We start from the raw sequence: 19,562 nt of genomic DNA, 5'->3' as shown, positions 1-19,562 counted from the left end.
TCCATGTGAGAGATTAATGGCCAAGTCTTCATCTATAATTGATCAGTGTGGTGAAGACAAGGCATGGAGTGCACTTAGTTGGTCATTTGTCTGAAAATCATGAAGATCCAGTTATTTCGTCATTGAGCAGATGCTGTTTCATTGTATGCTAAATTTTTTGAGCTAGTAGGTGTTTGACTAAATACAGTGTACTCTTGCTCACAGTTTGGTGGAATAGATCATCTTAAATATTTCTTGTCTCCTGTTGAGTGTATTTTCTTGAAATCTGGATTTGGGTGGCCTTAAATTCTAGAATTGATTTAGAAAAAAATACAAAACCAAGGTTTTCTTTTCAAGAACAGCAATTGTTATATAATATTTGTAGGTAGGTTATCTTAGTGTTTTAGTTTTACAGTTTGTGTGTGCGTGTGCATGCGCGCTGGTGCACATGCTACATTTTTGACATTTGAAGAATTTTTTTCATTATGCTGTGATTTAAAAACAACTATTTTTATGTGCTGATTTCTCATGACAATATAGAATTATTTGTAAAAGTATTTATTTTATTTTTATTTATTATGTATACAGTGTACACTTGCATGCCAGACGAGGGCACCAGATCTCATTATAGATTGTGAGCCACTATATGGTTGCTGGGAACTGAACTCAGGACCTCTGGAAGAGCAGATAGTGCCCTTATTCTCTGAGCCATCTCTCCAGCCCCATGTTCTTCCTGGGAATTCCAAGACAGCCTCATCTTTTTTTGTTTTGTTTTGTTTTGTTTTTTGAGACAGAGTTTCTCTGTGTGGCCTTGGCTGTCATGGAACTCTCTTCGTAGACCAGGCTGGTCTGGAACTCACAGAGATCCACCTGCCTGTATCTCCCAAGTGCTGGGATTAAAGGTGTGCGCCACCACGACCGGCTGACAGCCTTATCTTTTGCAGTTGCTGTTATTTCTTACTCACTGTCCATGTTCCGTTTGATTGGTTTGAGTAAGATGGCTTGATCTGCAAAGACTACTAGCTGAGCCTGGCAGACGCGCTTATCTTGTTGCCAGCTTAGGTGCAGATGCCTTCAGTGGACAGTTACAGGTTGATACATGCACTGAGTTTCTCCTAGGTGTCATCTTTATTACATTCTAATATGTTGTGATAATGCTAGTTTCATTTTTCCCTTTTATTGAAAACATTCTTTTCTCATAGAATATAGCCTGATTATAGTTTTCCCAGTTCATCCCCACCTCTTTTCCCCTCTAGACCCACTCCCTTTCTCATTAGAAAACAACAAGCTTTTAAGAGGTAATAACCAAACATGACAAAATAAAATGTAATCACATTGAAGCCAAACAAGGACATTGAACAGAAGGAAAAGAACCTCAGGAGCAGGCACAGGAGTCAGAGACTCACTGGTTCAACACACTCGGAGACCCATAAAGGGCACTGAGCTGCAAGCTGCAAAATGCGCACAGAGGGCCTGCTGCCAACCAGGCTTGTCCCGGGCTTGCTGGGTCGCGCCTGAGTTGAAGTGAGCTTTGCTCTGTAGATCCTTCTCCAGGGCTCCTCTATCCTCTCTGGCTCTGACGCGCTTCACCTCCTCTTCTGCAAGGTTTCCTGAGCTCTGAGGGGACAGATTTGCTGGCTGTTCCTCATGTGGCAGTGACTCCCAACCATAAAATTATCCCATTGCTACTTCATAGCTGTAAATTTGTGACTGCTGTGAATTGTAGTGTAAATATCTGATATTCAGGGTATCTGATGTTGTGGCCGCTGTGGGGTTGCAGCCCACAGCTTGAGGATGGCTGCATAGACCAGAGCTCCTTGACTTCTTTCAAATTCATGGCCTCTTTTTTCCTTTGTTATTATTATATATGGGGGAAGCCTAAGGTCTCAACCCTATACAATATTGTATTTTTTTTTTTAATATGTGTGAGCTTTCTCGGCCACCAAACCATCTCTTCAGCTCCGTAAATTATTTTTATTATATATTATTTAGGGCTCTTGATCAGAATACTTTGGTGTTTGTTTAGGTAGGAAGGATAATTTAAGAATTTAAGGGTGCCTTTATCTCAGGACACACTAAGCACACTTATTTTTTTCATAATATTTCATTCCTTTTATTTTGAGCCAGTTAACCCACAGGAGTGCAGCCTATCCTACTATATGTAGAGGTTGGAGACTAGCAAAACTCAGAAAAGGAGAATCCCTCCGATTTTTCCTCTCCCCCTTCCTTCCTTTCTCTCTCCCCTCTCCCTCCCTGCTTCCTCCTCCCTCCCTAGAAAGCTATAATCTCACTGGAAATTTTCCCTTTTATCCACTGTCTGAGTATTAGTTGTTTCATGTTATTTTACCTGACAACCCTGTTAAGAACATTCTAGACTCTGCTTGCTTCAAGCAGCCTAAGAAACTGATCTTTCTGGAAGGAAAAGGCGAAATGAGGTCTTTGGTCTGAAAGGTATTTTTCGCACACACTTTGGTCAGAGTTTTGCCCTGCACTCTGTCTTGTTTTCTACTGATAACTATTTAAGATCCTGAGATTCCAAAGCCCCAGTCATTTGTATCAAAAAAAAAAAAAGTAGTTAGCTGAATGGACTGTGCTGCAGCCCCTCGCGCACTGAGGGAGGCTTACTCTCGAAGCTTACTGCAAGTGCTTTTCCCTCAAAATCCAGTGATGCAGAAGCATGTGATGTTCATGTCCAGGTATGTGAAGAATGCGGTGCCTGTGTGAGCCTTTAACTTCAAATAGGCTAATGTGTGACCATCCCAGAGAAGGACCCTGGTTCTCAGTAGGAGAAATACACCAGCTACCCATTGTCCAAGTTAGTGTGAAAGACGGGTAGTTTTGATTGGTGGTTTGCCTTTCACTCAAATTTACAGGTGTTGAGCATAGGAACTTTAGTTACATGAAGAATTCTGTAGTGGTTTATTTCCTTGTCTTTACTGAATCTTCAGCCCCAGTTTAATGTGCATTTCTAATTCCACTTGGATCTATTAAATGTCTCTGAAAAGGTCCTGTGCTGTCTGGGTTTGGGTTTTTTGTTTTGTTTTGTTTTTTGTTTGTTTTTTTGTGGGTTTTTTTGTTTTTCAACTAGAAATAAGTTAGGGTTACTGAAAAGGAGGGAAGCCTCAATCAAGAAAATGTCTCCAAGCCGGGCGTGGTAGTAGTACATGCTTTTAATCCCAGAACTCTGGGAGGCAGAGGCAGGTGGATCTCTGTGAGTTCAAGACCAGCCTGGTCTACAAAGTGAGTCCAAGACAGGGCTAAACAGAGAAACCCTGTCTCAAAAAAACAAAAACAAAGGAAGAAAATGTCTCCATAAAATTGGGCTGTAGGCAAGCCTGTAAGGCATTTTTTTTTTTTAATGTAGTGACTGATGTGGGAGGGCCCAGGCCATTGTGGTTGAGGACTGCTTGGGCAGGTGGTCCTGGGTTCTTAGAAGAAAACACACTGAGCAAGCCATGAGGTGAAAGCCAGGAAGCAGCACTCCTCCTCTGCATCAGCTCCTGCTTCCGGTTCCTGACATTTGAGCTCCTGCCCTGACTTCAGCATAGACTACTGGACGTGTGCGCCATTACGTAAGCCCTTTCCTCCCCAGCTTGCAGTTGATCTCTTGATCGTGGTGTTTTGTCTCAGCAGTAGTAACCCTAAGATAGGCCCACATGGTGTTCAGTACCTAGTTTTCATCTGGTTGTTTTGTTTGTGCTGCTGTGGGTGGTGTGTGCATATGTACATATTCATGAGTGTGTCTTCACACGTGGGTGGGAGCCAGACAGGGTGATGCTGGCCATCCTCCTCAGTAGCTTCTCCACCTCATGTTTTGAGACAGGATCTCTTGATGAACTTGCAGCTCACTATGACTAAACTAGCTGGCCAGCAAACCCTGAGGCTCCTCCTGTGCCTGTTTCTCAGTGATGAGATTACAGGCTGGTGTGCCCACACCTGAGTTTCCCTGGGTGCCTGGGATCAGAACACACATCCTTGTCCTAGAAGCATGCTGGTGGCTCACCTTGACAGACTTCTGAAGTGATTGTCAACACTACAGATAAGTAAATAACAATTCAATGTGCATTGAAAAAACAAGATAGCATGTACTTTACCTCTCTCCTTCCTGGGTAGAATGCCTGACAGCAACTTAGTAGGAGGAAATTCGCTTACATTTTCAGGCCCTCAGCGGGGAAATTGCAAAGAAACCAAGAACACCCCACAGTGACCACCAGGAAAAGAGAGAGAACAACGTGCTCTCATGCAGGTCACCTCGGGTTAGATCTTTCCCCACTCTTGCCCCATTAGTTAGTCCTCAGTGGAGACCACCTCACAGACACTCCAGCTGTGTGATCCAGCTGTGTGCTTGGCAGTCATGTTCTTCTCATTCCAATGAAACTGACAGCTGAGACGACCACCACAGCATAAATATTAGAACATAATTCCCTTTTTAAAAACAATAAAGCCAGGCGTGGTGGTGCACGTCTTTAATCCCTGCATTTGGGAGGCATAGGCAGGCGGATCGCTGTGAGTTCGAGGCCAGCCTGGGCTACAAAGCTAGTCCAGGACAGCCAAGAGTAACAGAGAAACCCTGTCTTGAAAAACCAAAGGAAAAAAAAACTATGTACTTTTCTACCACACCTAGTAATGGGTTAACTGTTTTTATTTGCTCTGCTATCCTTGACTAAATTCTATTCTTTACAGCTAATTTATTTTGGTTCTTGGCAAGTCTGGCTTCTGTCCCACAATTCTGTCCCCTTTATTTCCTCCTGGCCACATGCTACTTGAGCACATATTATGCAAGGGCAGCCGGTGAGAGAGTGGTAAGTGGATTAGCCATGGAAGTCTTACGTGTTTCCATAACTCACCAGCCTCTCTCTGGCAGGCAGGGTGCAGCACTGGCTGTTGCACCACAGGCTGCTGCTCATTGCTCTTGCTGCAGACCGCACAGCTGCACCGGTCCCTGGAAAGCTTACATGCATGCAGCATTCTGCTTGCCTTAGCTTTCTGCCTTTCTGTCTCGCAGAGCTATAATGAAGAAGAAGTCATCATAGTCTGTAAAGAGTCCATTCTGGGAGTTTCTCTTATATCAATGTGTGTGGAGTGTGTGTGTGTGTGCGCGCGCGCGCGCGCGCTGGAATTCTCACTAGCCTTAATGCGCATGCACAACTGCATGCAAAAAGGATAAAATGTCAGAGTGTCATGGTTTTAACAAGAAGTTTGATGATATGGAAATACACAGTGCATGTGAAGAAAGAAAATGAGAAGGAAGAAAAGGAACCCGACTTTCTTTGGAAAAGAGCACTTCTCTGTTCTTTGGTTAATAGATGCTCACATTTGGAGACGAGAAGGCCAGGCATCAGCTTTGCTGATGGTCAAACATGGCTTCAGGAGTGGAGAGCCTCTGCACAGTTTTAGTTCCCGCCTCATTGGGTAGAAAGATGGAGATGGTGCCAAGATGGGTGGCTCCTTGCTGCTACTGTGGTACCACCTGAGGTGAAGACACGTAACAGGCAGGGCCTCAAACGTGAGGAAATTTCCGTGGAACTCATCTCTCACTCTTCCCTCGGTCCACCTGGGAGGAGAGGAAAGCACGGCAAGGTTTTCTGAACACCAAAGCAAAAGAGACGAGCTCTTGCATGCCCCCAGGTTCAGAAGATGAGCAGAGTGGAGAGAGCACATGTGTCCATCTCCAAGAGGCAAAGAGGGCCCTGGGCCCCAAGTAAAGGCAGTGAGATGAGTACAGTGAAAATAGGACATAATGTAAGGCGAATAAGAAGCAGTGTGGGTCCTCAACTGGGCACAAAGGAGATGAACTATATACAGTATATCCCTTTTTTTTTTTATCTTAAAACAGTATACAGTATTAGCAACTTTATTCAGGTGTTACTGTATATAGCTTTAGTACGTTTAAGATTATTCTATTTTACATCTGGTTTAGTTTTTCAGATAGAATGTTTACACTTGTTGTAATATGTATTTATATAATATTGTCCATCCACCCTGTTACAAAGTATACCCTATGTGGTTGATCCAATGTCATTTTCTCCCAGAAAAGTACGCCAAGAAGCTAGTGCCATGTTAGTTGCTTGAGTCATTGGAGCTTCCCCCAAAACTCCAGGCTCCTCCTCCACCTGACTGCAGTCATTTGGAGGTGAGTTTCTGGCACTGGCTTTTTGGGAACGGAGTGGTGGGTGGTCTCCAGGTTGGTCTGGCATGAACAGAGAGGAGACACAGGCGAGTAGCCGTGAGTCACAGGGTGACTGCTGAGCCAGGCAGCTCTCCAGGAAGTGGTGGGAAGTACAGCTCTTGTCAGATGAGCTTCTCACCCAACACGGTTCAGGCCCCATATTTCCCAGGAAGTGGGTGGAATATGCGTGTTGAGTTTCACTTTCCTTCAGCAATAAACAAAAATAGCCCACCTGACTCCAGGCGAGCAAATCTGCGAAGAGTTATTATCTCGCACTAGCTTATCTGTTTGACCTTTGCAAGCACTCAGAGCAGGAGATTACCTCTCCTTCCTGCTGAGAAGTCACAGTCACTGCAGGTGTGCCACACCTTCTATCACCTGAAACAAATGTTATTTTTAAAATTACTGATACTGGGCTAACCGTATAACTCAATGGTGGAGTGCTTTCCTTGATTACAAGAAACTTGGGCTCAATCCCTAAGACCACACAGACACACACACACACACACACACACACACACACACACACACAATTGTCTTTTAAGGAAAAAAGGCCGTTTATTATAGTTTTTATATAGCAAAGTTTCTCAGATGATAGCCTTGCCAAGAGGCACTAAAGGTACGTGAACATGTCTCCATCTTTATTTCCCTGTATCTTCAGCATGTCCCAGGGCAGGAGCTGATGCTCTGGCCTGCTCTGTCATCTCCTCTGTGTGTCGGCTTGCTTGGTCTCTCCGTGTTGTGTCCACACGATGATCTCCTTCCCATTGTTCTGCCTTCGCTTCTGGTTCCATCTCAGCTGAGTTTGCACATTTTCTATAGAATTCACTTCAGTCTTTGTACACTGTGGGTATTAAACAAATAACAAATTTTTAGTGGTTTTTCAAAGTCTAGTCCAGGGTCAACTGGGCTCCCTGAGAGTCTTTTAGGAGGCCAGCAAAATATTCTGAAAAACTGTTTTCAGAGTCACTATATTATCTGATTCTTTTCACGTTCAGTGTGTCAAGGACAGCAAATACCAACAGAATTTAATAGAGCTAAGTCAAAGCTTGGCAGGCCCCTCACTCTGCAAGCCTGAGGGAGCTCTAAGCCAGCGACAACAGAGTGGAGTAGCACTGCCTTACTTGATTGGTTGAAGAGTCATGGTCTCTCCGTGCTGTATAAAAACCAAGACCTGTCTCCAAATGCCTTCCCTCTGACACCTGCAGCATGGCCATGCATTGTTACCACTGTCAGACCCTTGGTGAGGGCCAAAGGGCCGAGGCTCACAACTAGTAAGACCCCATTGAACCTCAGCTTTAGATGGTGTCAACTGTTCCTAAGTTGAAGCTCTGGGACGAAATAAGCAGTAAATGTTTAAACTGCTGACCACGTGAAATACATGGAACAGTGAATACATCACTGTGGGTAAGCAGTCTCAGTGCGGACCTTTCAGCATACTATTTTTGAAGACTATTAGATAACTATCTAAATCTCTTACCCCATGTGGCTGAGAAGAGCATCCAGACCAACATAAAGTACTCTGCCACAGCTGACAGGGACCTGAGTGTTGCGGCCTCTGAACACCGGAAGCCATGGTCATCACCTTCCCTGGTCTAGATCCACAGAGCCCTTGTTTCACAGCACACACACCTCATGGACTGTTGCCAGCTGGGAAATGGAGTTCAGAACGCTACAGTGCAGTGCAAACTCCTGAAGCATAGAACAGGTAGTCACAAGGTATCTGTCCTCAAAACAACAGTTCTGGAGCTGCCCAGCCCCCAGCCTGTTTCTTTCCATAGAAACTTCTCGGCCACAGCAACAGGCAGTCCTCCATGCTGATAAAGGAAAACAAGTTCCAATGCAAGTCCATGTAGGAATCGGTTTTCCTCTGTGCTAGGGACTATGGAGGCAGGCAGTTACTCACCACTGGCTCTGTTATTTGGTGATAAAAGATGCGGATGTAGATGACAAGGCTTTTTGCTTCTCATAGCTGACATTTTGTGGTCTCAAAATGGCTGCCATCTCTCCAGTCACCAGACCGAGAAAGCCTTCCCAAGCAAGGAATCTAAGGAAAATGGGGGAAAGTTCTCTGTCCACAGGGAAGAGCAATTCAGGACTCCATTGGAAGGAAGGAAGCCACAGAGCTTGCATGACTTGAAGCACTTGGCCATGGCTCACTGTGTATTGGGGATTTTTAAATGTAAGCTATGGATAAATCTTGATTTCAACTAGTGAAATTTGGTATATACATTATCAAAGAAACCTGTTTAGTAGGAAATGGTATGTGCCTCTTACAAGATGAAAACTGGCCTAAATAGCCCAATCCTTACTGGTCTATGGATAGCGTGTGTTCTCTGAGTAGCTGTGACTGATGACCAGTGTTTCTAGAGTTGACAGGAATGTGGCTTTTGCAGGAGGATACAGAGGATGATGTTTGTGGCAAAGCCTAACTGGTCTTGCTTTGAGTGAATTTGTGCTTAAACAGCTGCCCAAATTCCAGGCTTCCTCCTGCTTAAAGGCTGGCACCAATAGGCCTCCGGCTCTTACCTGACACCGCTCCAAGCCCCAGGCTACCGCTGCTGCAGGTTTATGTCAGCCTTGAGCAGAGCAGCTACTGGAATAATGAAGGAAGGACAGGAAGAGCCACATGCTGACTGCTTGCCTGCTGTAGGACTTGAGGGTTACAATACTCTGCAGCCCACACCCATTTAGCCTAAAGAATCCAAGTCAACTTCAGATCCAGCCCAGGATGTCGGCAGAAAGTTCTGGAGAGTCTAATCTGTCTTTTTACCACCTTATCTGTCAGTAGTGACAGCCTACATAAATCAAGGGTGAAAGAGGTGTCAAGCTAGGAATGGCAAACAGAGCTGGCTCCCTTTCTCTCTCACATCTACATATGTAAAATGACCTCATTAGGAGGACATTTGGGAAATCTTTTGAACATAATTCAGAATGTTACTTTAAATGTCACCCCAGTAGAACCTTCATGAAAATATGCTGCATTGGTGGTTGCTTTTAACAATAGAGACAGCTACACATGCCAATTTTTATTAAGCAATAACAAAAGAGAACATGACATTTTAATGAGGAAGAAAAAGATATTCTGCTACTTCCCTGGACAAACAATGCTGTGTTTTCATAGTTGCATATGTTTCTTGTTAGCAACTTAAAATATATCTCTTCTCTTCCTTCCTCAATGTGGTAACCACTGAACTGCCTCTTAGAAAACCCATATCCTTTGACACCTCATTGACCTATTGCAGTTCGTGACATCACGTTTTTAGTTACGATATTTAATAAAATGCAAGTGTAATGTCAATGTTGCCGTGCTAGATTGTTATAGAGACCTTTATATTTTATCTTGTACTCCTGGTTATCCTGGACTCGCTTTGTAGACCAGGCTGGCCTCGAACTCACAGAAATCCGCCTGCCTCTGCCTCCCAAACTCTGGGATTAAAGGTGTGCACCTTTATTTTTTGAGACAAGGTCTTGTAAAGTCCCTACCTGCTACAGGGCTTGGCTGGGCTCTCCAGCCAGGGGCGGGGCTTCCCCTCTCCCAGAGGCTCTTCACTGTATAATTTTGGTTTCCATAATGTTCTTCTTCCCCTCCCCCTACCTCTCCCTGTATCTCCCCCCTCACCCCCCCCATCTCTCTTTCTCTCTCCCTCCACCTCTCCTGCTGCTCGCAATAAACCTCCATATATATATATATATATATAAACTTTCGTCTCGCCGTTAGCTCGTTCCTGATAGGTATATCAGGTCTCGTGTAGCTCACACTGGCCTCAAACTTTCTATGTAATGATAGGTGACTTCGAGCTCCTGGTTTTCCTGCCTCACTTCCCAGCTGCTGGGATTACAAGCCTAAAGAATTGGGCTTGTATAAAAAATATAGAGGGAGACAACAACCTCAGTGCAAATGAAGATCAATGGTCATTACCTCAGAGTGAGGTTTGGGCTGGCAGAGACTGGCAGCTGATCTCGGGTAAAATGAAATCAAGAGTTTCCAACTATGGTGCGTGGGCTGGTGAGATCACTTAGAATCCAGAGACATGTCGAAGTTGAGTTTGTTTTTCCAGCCCACAATCTCCTTCCCGGGGGCTGTACGTTGGTCAGGTGTGTGTGGCAAACCAGAGCAGGAGCAGTGAGAGGCTCACTGAGCTGATGTCCCAAGGGCTGGTCAGAGGGAAGGACTGCCCTACACACTGCTCTGGCCTAGCCATGAGCATATTTGAAATCAGAAATGATCTGAAGCTAGTAGGAATATGTTAACAACAGTATGAAAAGAAATGGATGAGAAGTTGAACAATATTTACAGAAAAGTTGAAATTCTGAAAATTAACCAAAATAATTCCTTTAAAAAATTGTAGGTAAGAATTCACTGGTTTGTGGGAAAGGCAGGTAGAGTCGTAGCCTGGCATGCAAGATGCCCTGGTGTCCATCCCCGCCACAGAAGCCAGTGGGATCCGTCATTGTGCTGGCACCCACCTCTAAATCTCAGCACTCGGAAGGCAGCAGCAGGAGGAGGATCAGAGCTCAAGGCCACCCTTAGCTACAAAGAGACTTTGAAGCCAACCTGGGGTGCATGAGTCTGTCTCAAAACAAACAAACAAAAAAAACAAGAGGCAAAAAATTCACTGGGTAAATTAAGCAGGAGAGACAATATAGGAAATACATTTTGTTGTTGTTGTTGTTGTTTGGTTTTTGTTTTTCGAGACAGGGTTTATCTCTGTAGGTAGCCCTGGGTGTCCTGGCCTTGAACTCACACAGAGATCCGTCTGCCTCTGCCTCTGCCTCCCAGTGCTGGGATTAAAGGCGTGTGCCACCACCTCGCAGCAGAATAAAATATTTTGAGAAAATATTTTGAAAAAAATTAGGCATGAAAATCTGGTATATCACAGCATGAAAAACACATTGAGAGGGTGTGTAGAAGCAGCAGACCTGGTTAGATCTGAAAATAAGTTAGCAGTGTCCAGTCCTGTCTCTCCCCCTCCCCTGAGCTGAGGCTTGAGGGAAACCTTGCTCTAGCTAGGCAAGTGCGCTACCACTGACCTACGTCCCCCCTCACTTCCGCCTGGCAGGGCTGAATACATTACTGTGTCAATCACCGGACTGGGCATGAGAACAGCCAAACGTGAAGTGGAAGGTAGTTTGATTTGAAATCCAAACACATGTTCTCACTTTCCCAGATTGTATTTTCTCCACCTGCACCAACCAAAACCCTTTTTTTTCTGTCTGTCTTTCTGTCTGTCTGTCTGTCTATCCGCCACAGGCCGCTCTTCTCATTCCAGATACAAATATTCTCACATTTTTCACAATTAGGAAACCACAGAAGTGGAGAGCAGTGGATAACTTACAGAAGACCCAGTTAATGTTTCTGACCAAGTGTTTTCCTCAGAAGAAAACCACAGTTGTCTTTCCACACACTCAACGTTCGGCACACATCTCCAGAAGGGAGTAGTGAAAGGCCCTAATCTCAAGGATTGATTTTATTGATCTCAGATGGTAACTTAACACATCATCGTGGCCTTCATCACCACCACCACCATCATCATCATCTCACCGAGTGCCCCTTCTGTTGCTTCCCTCCTGACTTGGAAATAGTTTGAAGTAGTTCGGCAAATTCCAGCTGAAATTGGAAGCGTATGCCTTTGTGTGTGCAAGCATTCTGCTTAAGGGCATCTGTGCAGTACCACTAATAGAAACACAGAGATTTATGAAAAGCCCGTAGAGATTAAGGCATCCTGCCTTGGACTAATTAGCACAGCAAGCCTTTGTTCTTCACCTGGGGGGAAGATACGAATGTGGGTAGAGAAACAAGGTGATGTATTCATTCACTCATCCACTGGAAAAGCCTTTCCGTGATCTGGCGCCTAGAAGGGAATGGCTGGGAAGAGTTCCCGCCTCAACTGTTTCTAGTCCCCGTTTGCGTAGGAACTGCATGCATCAAAAGATCACCTGGCTCACCCAGAGCAGGATTCATCAGTCCTGGCTTTGTCCTCCCTCTCTGCTCATCTCTGCAGAGTATGTGTAGGGGTATGGAATTTTTTTTGGAAACTGACTCCCTACTACCCACCCTTCTGATGACCCTCATGGTTCCTGGTAGAGAGAAAATCTGCCGAGAATCCCCTGTTCAGGGTCCTTGACTTGGGGAGCTTCTTGCGAGGCTGTGGTTGGTCCCTGGGATAGCTCTTCATTGTTTTGGAGGTGGGGGTGGGAGATGGGGGAAAGACACGGGAAGCTGTTATTTGCGTAGTTAACCACACAGATATTAAGTGTTCAGTTGAACAAGTTGTGGCAACTGCCAACATTCATCAAACTATCAAACAAGATGCAGACCATTCCTGTCACTCCAGACATCCCCTCTTGACCTTTTCCAGGCGGCTCCCATCTCTTCCCTTCGCTCTGTACTAACTGCTGCTGCCCTACGTCAGCGTTGACCATTCTTAGATTTCGTTCACATGAGATTAGACAGCTTGCGGGTTTGTGTGCATAGTTCCATCCATTCGTTTACCACATGCTAGAGTCCCTGTGGTCAGCTCACTCAGTCATTCCCCTATTTACTACGTGCCAGAGTTTCTTCTCTGAGCTTTGCCATAGGTTGACATTTAATGAAACCTCTTCAAGAGTGAATGACTAGTTGAAGGCCCCTGTTTGGGGCCCATTTGAAAGTCTCCTTGAGACGCTAAGCATCCAGGGAGCTATAACATTTTTGTTTTGTTTTGTTTTTTTGAGGCAGGGTCTCTCTGTGTGTAGCCTTGGCTCTCCTGGACTTGCTTTCTAGACCAGGCTGGCCTTGAACTCGCAGCGATCCGTCTGCCTCTGCCTCCCGAGTGCTGGGATTAAAGGCGTGCACCACAACGCCCGGCTAGATATAACATTTATTAAGACAACAGCCGGCCCTGTGTTTTCTGCAGAATTGAAGTCCTCCAACCCACATAGGGTAGGGTGATCAGATCTGCCTGGGAGAAGGGATTGTACAACGTCAGCTCAACTCCCTTTCCTGTTCCTCTTTTGGGATCTGTTCTAGTTACTTTTCTGTTGCTGATGAAACGCCAACCAAAATCAGCATGGGAGGGAAGGGCCTTCCTCAGTCTATGTTTTAAGAGAGTCTGTCATGCAGGGAAGCAAAGGGAAGGAAGTCAAGGCGCCTAGGAGCAGAGACCATGGCGGAGCAGTTTTTTGGTTTGCTCTCCCTGGCTTGCTCCGATTCCTTTTACTTTTGAAATTAAATTAAAACATTTCTCTCTTTCCTCCCTCCAACCCTTCCAGGTGCCCTTTTCTTTTCCCCGTGGCTTCTATTTCCTTAATATATATAGAGATAAATAGGTATTCATGTGTATATTTATTCCTAAGTATATTTACATATATATAATACAACCTGCTCAGTCCATTTGGACTCAGCTTGCTTTCTTACGCAACCCAGGACGACCTGCACAATGGTGGCACCCACAGTGCCATGACCCCACCTACATTAGTCATCAGTCAAAAGCTGCACCGTAGACATGCCCATGGGCCAATCTGATGGAGGCGGTTCCTCAGGTGAGGCTCCTTCTCAGGGGATCTTAGTTTGCATCAAATTGGCAAAGACCAACTAGTGCCTCTGCCTGCCCCGGGAGAGCATCGTTATCCAGCTGCCATAAGTGAACAGGGGCTCTGCTGTGGAGAGTAGAGACTGTTGGGGGCTGAACTTAGCTAATTATGCCAGAAACTGGCTGAGCAAGTAAGTTCCAAGAGTGAGGCACTGGGAAATCACTTGGCCCCGTCTCCATTTTTGTGCTCTTCACACGAAGTTTCCAGTAAAGATAGATGGTGTGTCGTCTCTGACTTTCACCTATTTTTAACTTAGTTTGTACTAAGATAAGAAAATGCAGCGTGACAAAATAGTTTCAAAAGACAGAAAACAATTACACAGAAACACCTGATGTGTTCACAGGTATTCCTGTGAAGGGGTGTGTTTAACTCATTTTTGATGGCGCTATCAGGAATGCTGTTTAGTGTACTACTAAAATACTAAATGGTAACACTATTCCTTAAAGAATGAAGTGGGAAAACCCCCAGAGTGGTCCAGAATATGTCCACCTGAAAGCCACTGGCACATCAGAGACTACATCCTCAAACCAATCCCACACTACAGCATCTTTGCACCGGTTACTTTTGGGTGGAGGTCTACCTTTTAGATGAGTAAGTTATGAAATGTGCCTTCAGAGAAGTACGGTAACTGATCTGTTTGTTCAGTGATAGTCACTGCCTGGTCCATCGCTCATATTTGTGTAGGCGTTAGCCTCTGCTGTGATTTCCCCTATAAACACTAAGGCAGAGATTGGAAACAAATCTAGGTGTTATCAGGAATAGTTGATATTTGTATCTTCTATCAACAATGGGTTTAAAAAACGTTCTATTGTTTCTTGAACTAACCCTTGGGGTGTGGTGCTAGTCTAGTGTTATCTAACACTGTATTGTCTATTTCATAGAATACTTAGCTGAAAACTTTTACTACACATGATTGAATATAAAGCCGAGGACAGCCGGGTGTGGTGGTGCACACCTCCCAGAACTTGGGAGGCAGAGGCAGGTGGATTGCTGTGAGTTCAAGGTCAGCCTGATCTACAAAGTGAGTCCAAGGCAACACAGACAAACCTTGTCTCTAAAATCCAAACCAAACAAACAAACAAAAAACTGAGTAGACTTAAAGAAAATCTAATAAGAAATAGTTGTTGCCCTTTTCAAAAAGAAGAGAATTGTTGTGTAATAAAATATATATCTGAGTATATTCCAAGGAGTGGAATAGCTGGGTCTTGAGGAAGCCCTATTCCCATTTTTCTGAGATAGCACCAGAGCACACAGCAAGAAAATTTGCTCAACCATGTTCATAGCAGCCTTATTCATAATAGCCAGAACATGGAAACAGCCTAAGTGTCCCTCAATAGAAGAATGGATAAAGAAACTGTGGTACATATACACTATGGAATACTACTCAGCTATTAAAAACAAGGAATTCCCGAAATTTGTGGATAAATGGATTGAGCTAGAAATGATCATAATGAGTGAGTTAACCCAGAAGCAGAAAGACTCAAATGGTATATACTCACTTATATCGGCATATTAGCCCAAGGGGCATGTCCCACGAAAGCCTTCACTTACCAGGAAACTGAGACAGAGGAGAGGACATTCTAGTGGGACTCTAGATGAGAGAATCATGGGAGAAAGGCAAAGTAGAAGGACCCAGAGGGTCCTAGAAGCCTACAAGTAGAACATTATGATAGGAAGATTTGGGCCCAGGGGTCCCGCTCAAACTAAGGCACCAGCCAAGGACAATATAGGCGGTAAACCTTAAGCCCCTACCCAGATCTAGACAATGGACAGAACACTCTCCACGGTAGAGTGGAGAGTGGGATATGACTTTCTCACATACTCTGGTGCCTCACCTTTGACCATGTCCCTTGGACGGGGAGACCTGGTGGCAATCAGAGGAAGGACAGCAAGTTACCAAGAAGAGACTTGATACCCTATGATCATATAGAGGGGGAGGTAATCCCCCTCAGGAACAGTCATAGGGGAGGGGAATAAGGGGAAATTGGGAGGGAGGGAAGAATGGGAGGATACAAGGGATGGGATAACCATTGAGATGTAACAAGAATAAATTAATAAAGGAGAAAAAAATCTAAAAAAAAATATATATATATATATCTGAGAAGAGCAGTTGAAGCATAGTTAGTTATACAGCAAGCCAGAGCATACCCTCTCTGGTAGGGTTCAACTGCTTCACACACTTATTTTAGTGAGATGCATTAGACTAAATTCCAACCCTGGTATTTTCTTCTTTTATAAAAAAAAATATATAGCAGGCTTTAAAATAAGCATTGTTAAAGTGAAAGATGGCAGAAGGCTAAGTAGAAGTCTATGACTGGGAACACTTATCCTTGTTAACCAGAACTTGATAAATCTGTGGCAGTTGAATGGGAGACCACAGAGGGTGGAATTCGGGGAAGTTTACAATGAGCAGAAGCGTATTGCCTCATGGTTCCGGAGTCTGGGAAATCCACGACTGAGCTGCTGGTCCTTGAGGGTTGTGGCCTTCTTACTGTAGCATCCTGAACCTGAAGGGCAAAGAGAGAGACAAGGATGAGCCAAAAGAGGAATAAGCTCATCCTTTCCTAAGGAGCACACACTAGTGGTTGAAAAGTTGCTCCCATGACGGTATCATTAACTCATTCCTACATGCAGCATCCACATAACCTGATTGCCTTTTAAAGATTCCAGCCTCAGAGCAAGGCGTGGTAGTGTATTCCTGTAATCCCAGCATCCAGGAGCAAAAGACAATGAGGACTGATATAAGTTCGAAGCCGGTCTATAGTTAGTTCCAGGACAGCAGAGCTATATAGCAAGATCCGGTCTCAACAGCTGGGCAGTGGTGGTACACACCTTTGGTCCCAGCACTCAAGAGGCAGAGGCAGGTGGATCTCTGAGTTTGAAGCCATCCTAGTCTGCAGAGTGAGTTCCTGGACAGCCACAGCTACACAGAGAAAACCTGTCTTGAAAAACCAAAAAAGAAAAGAAAAGGAAAAAACAAAAAACAAAACAAAACAAAACAAAACAACAAAACCCAGCAACCAAACAACAACAAAATCCCACCTCTTAATCCCACTACAATAAAATTTTAGTTCAGGAAGAAATAAACATTCAAGCCACAATAGTTGGAGCCTTGTAAGGCATACAGGACAAATGTATGTGCAAACTGAAAATGCCAAGAAGACCAAGTAGACATGGAATGCTTCTCAGTTACTGAGATACTGCATGGTTTTGAGTCTTTCAACCAGATATACAGTTTGACACCCATTCTGGCTTCACTAAGAAACACTGTGCCCAGGTTAATTAGTGAGCTGCACTGAGGCTAAGGGACTTGTCCCTGAAATAGCTTGCCAAAAGTGTATTGGTAGGTGGCCATGCATAAGGGTATTTCCTATATGAAACCAGACACTAGGAGAAATCATATTCCCAGTGTTTGGAGCTGTAAGCATATATCTTAGGAAAGGTGTTATCTTTGTACCTAGTGCTATCTTTGTGTTTTCTTCATCCTTCCATCAATCTCTCTCTCTCCAAATCAAATGGTTTAGCCTGCAAGGGTCTTCATTGTTTAACTGCGTGTTTCCTGTCTTTTCCCTCTATCCTTTCATGTCCCTTTATTCTTCCTTTTCTGGGCTGTTTCTCTTTCTTTCTCTCTTTGATCATTTTCCTCTTCTTTTCCTTCTCTTCCTTTTTCTCTCTTCCTTCCCTCTTTTTCTCTCCTTCTGTCTTTGTTTTGTTTGTTTGTTTGTTTGTTTGTTTTAATGGGTGGCAGTGTTGTAAAGAGGTTTAATGGGAGGCATGCAGCAAAAAAATGGTGTTTATGGAAATAACCCACTCATTGCTGGTGAGCCCTCTCTCCTTCTATCTTAGAACAACATTCTCTATGAGTCCCTTTGTCTAGCAGAAGGAGGGCAGACTGGAAGCTTCATGCTGGTGCCGACTGCGGCCGCTGCCTTTGGCTCTGGCTTGAAAGACTTCAGTCTGCTTTGGGAAAGCTGTAGGCGTTCCTCTCAGCTAGACTTGGTTTTGGCCACAGGTGGAGAACTGATTTCTTAAGGCATCAGTATGAACTTTCAGTTCATCTCTCCCAAGGACGGCTTTACAAAACCCAGCAGCAAGGGACACACACACACACACACTGTTTGAATTTCCCTGTCACTCTGATGCTCAAGCTGACATGTTTTCTTCATGACATAAAACTTCTGTATTGCAGCAGATGGGACTGAGCTGTCTAGGTCTCAGCCTCCTTTATAAACTCGTACTGGGTGAAGTTGTACAGAACTGACTTGTGACGCTTGAGTCACTCTGCTTATAGGCTCTGCCTTAGGCATCGCTAAGCCTGGCATGCTGTATCTAAGTGAGCACTCGGTCATTCCGTTGGGAAGCTACAATCGACTTCCATACATTTTAAAACGAAAGACAAAACCAGAGCAACAACAAAAAACTAGAATTGATTTCTCACACCTCCAAAACTGAGAAATCCAATATCAGAGATTCTTTAAAAAAAAAAAAAAAAAGATGTTTTTTGAGATCTCATCTTACAAGGCCATTAATCCTACCAGATTATTTGCCCCATCCGAAAGACTTATTTTACTTTAATTAATTCCAACGCCTATGCTAAAAAGACTGCATGTGGGCATTAGAGCTTTGACCTAGAAGTGGGGGGGGGGGGGGAATGTACCTCAGTAATGGCAGGGTTATTTCCTTGTCATATGAAAGTTTAGAAGGTTGTTCAAGGTTGATACAGCAACTCCAGGAAGGTGCCACTGTCGCAGCCAGGCTCTGCCTGCTTCCCTGCATATGTCTTTAGCATATGTCTTCTGTTCCCAAGGCTACAGGAGGCCTCGTACACATCTGCTCACCTTACTGATAGAAAAGGGTAAAACGGTGGTTGCTGCTTATTAGTAAGTAACCATTCCTCCCAGAAATCCTTGGACATCAACATTTAGTTAATGGTGGATTTTACTATACAGAGAACACTATCACACTTAACTGAAGGGATAGGATACCAGGCAGTCAGTTTTGTAAACCAAGATAATTTTTTTTTCTGGTTTTTCAAGACAGGGTTTCTCTGTGTCGCCTTGGCTGTCCTGGACTAGTCACTTTATAGACCAGGCTGGCCTCGAACTCACATCAATCCACCTGCCTCTATCTCCCAAGTGCTGGGATTAAAGGCGTGCACCATCACGCCCGGCTGATAATTTTGCTTTAAGCAGAGCTGGGATCCTGCTAGTTAAGTGATGGTGACAACAGATTTGGGAAGTGCTGACTGCTGTCCCCCAGGGAGCTAATAACACAGAGATGTAATTTGATAAAAATAATAAGTAAAGCTTCTAATAGGGACCTAGAACCCTTAGACGTTTTCCTCTGAGCTACACAAATCTCAGTTTTCCCTGTGTATCTGTTTTCTGTATTCTTTCTGTATTAAAACACAGTCTAATGGAACACTAGCATCATTTTGAGGCCCAGTGCCAGAGTTAGTCACCATCCTAGGTGACTCTAGGTAAGACTTCTTGGAAGCTAGAACCCACGTCCTGGAATGGAAAAAGTATACTTTTCCCGGGCAGATAGCAGCCCCCGCTGGCCAGAACTTCCCTACTAACCCTCTTCCCAGAAAGCTGAGATAGTGCTGCACGGGCTGGGTCACCCTCCCAAAGTAGATGGAGGGGGAAGAGGGGCTCATAAGGCCCCATCCCTACATGAGAAGCTGCAGGTAATTAGTGGCCTCGAGAATCGTCAGTCTTCTCAGGGACAAGGCCCTGCCCCACCATTAAGTTATCTAACCCTGAGTACTCGGTTCTAAACGCATATGCATACAAAAAACACTAAATGGATTCAGGAGGGTGTGTGTGTGTGTGTGTGT

This window comes from Acomys minous (genome assembly GCF_964271855.1).
Source record: "Acomys minous genome assembly, chromosome: 4".
Lineage (NCBI taxonomy): Eukaryota > Metazoa > Chordata > Mammalia > Rodentia > Muridae > Acomys > Acomys minous.
Note: the sequence above shows the minus strand (reverse complement) of the source record.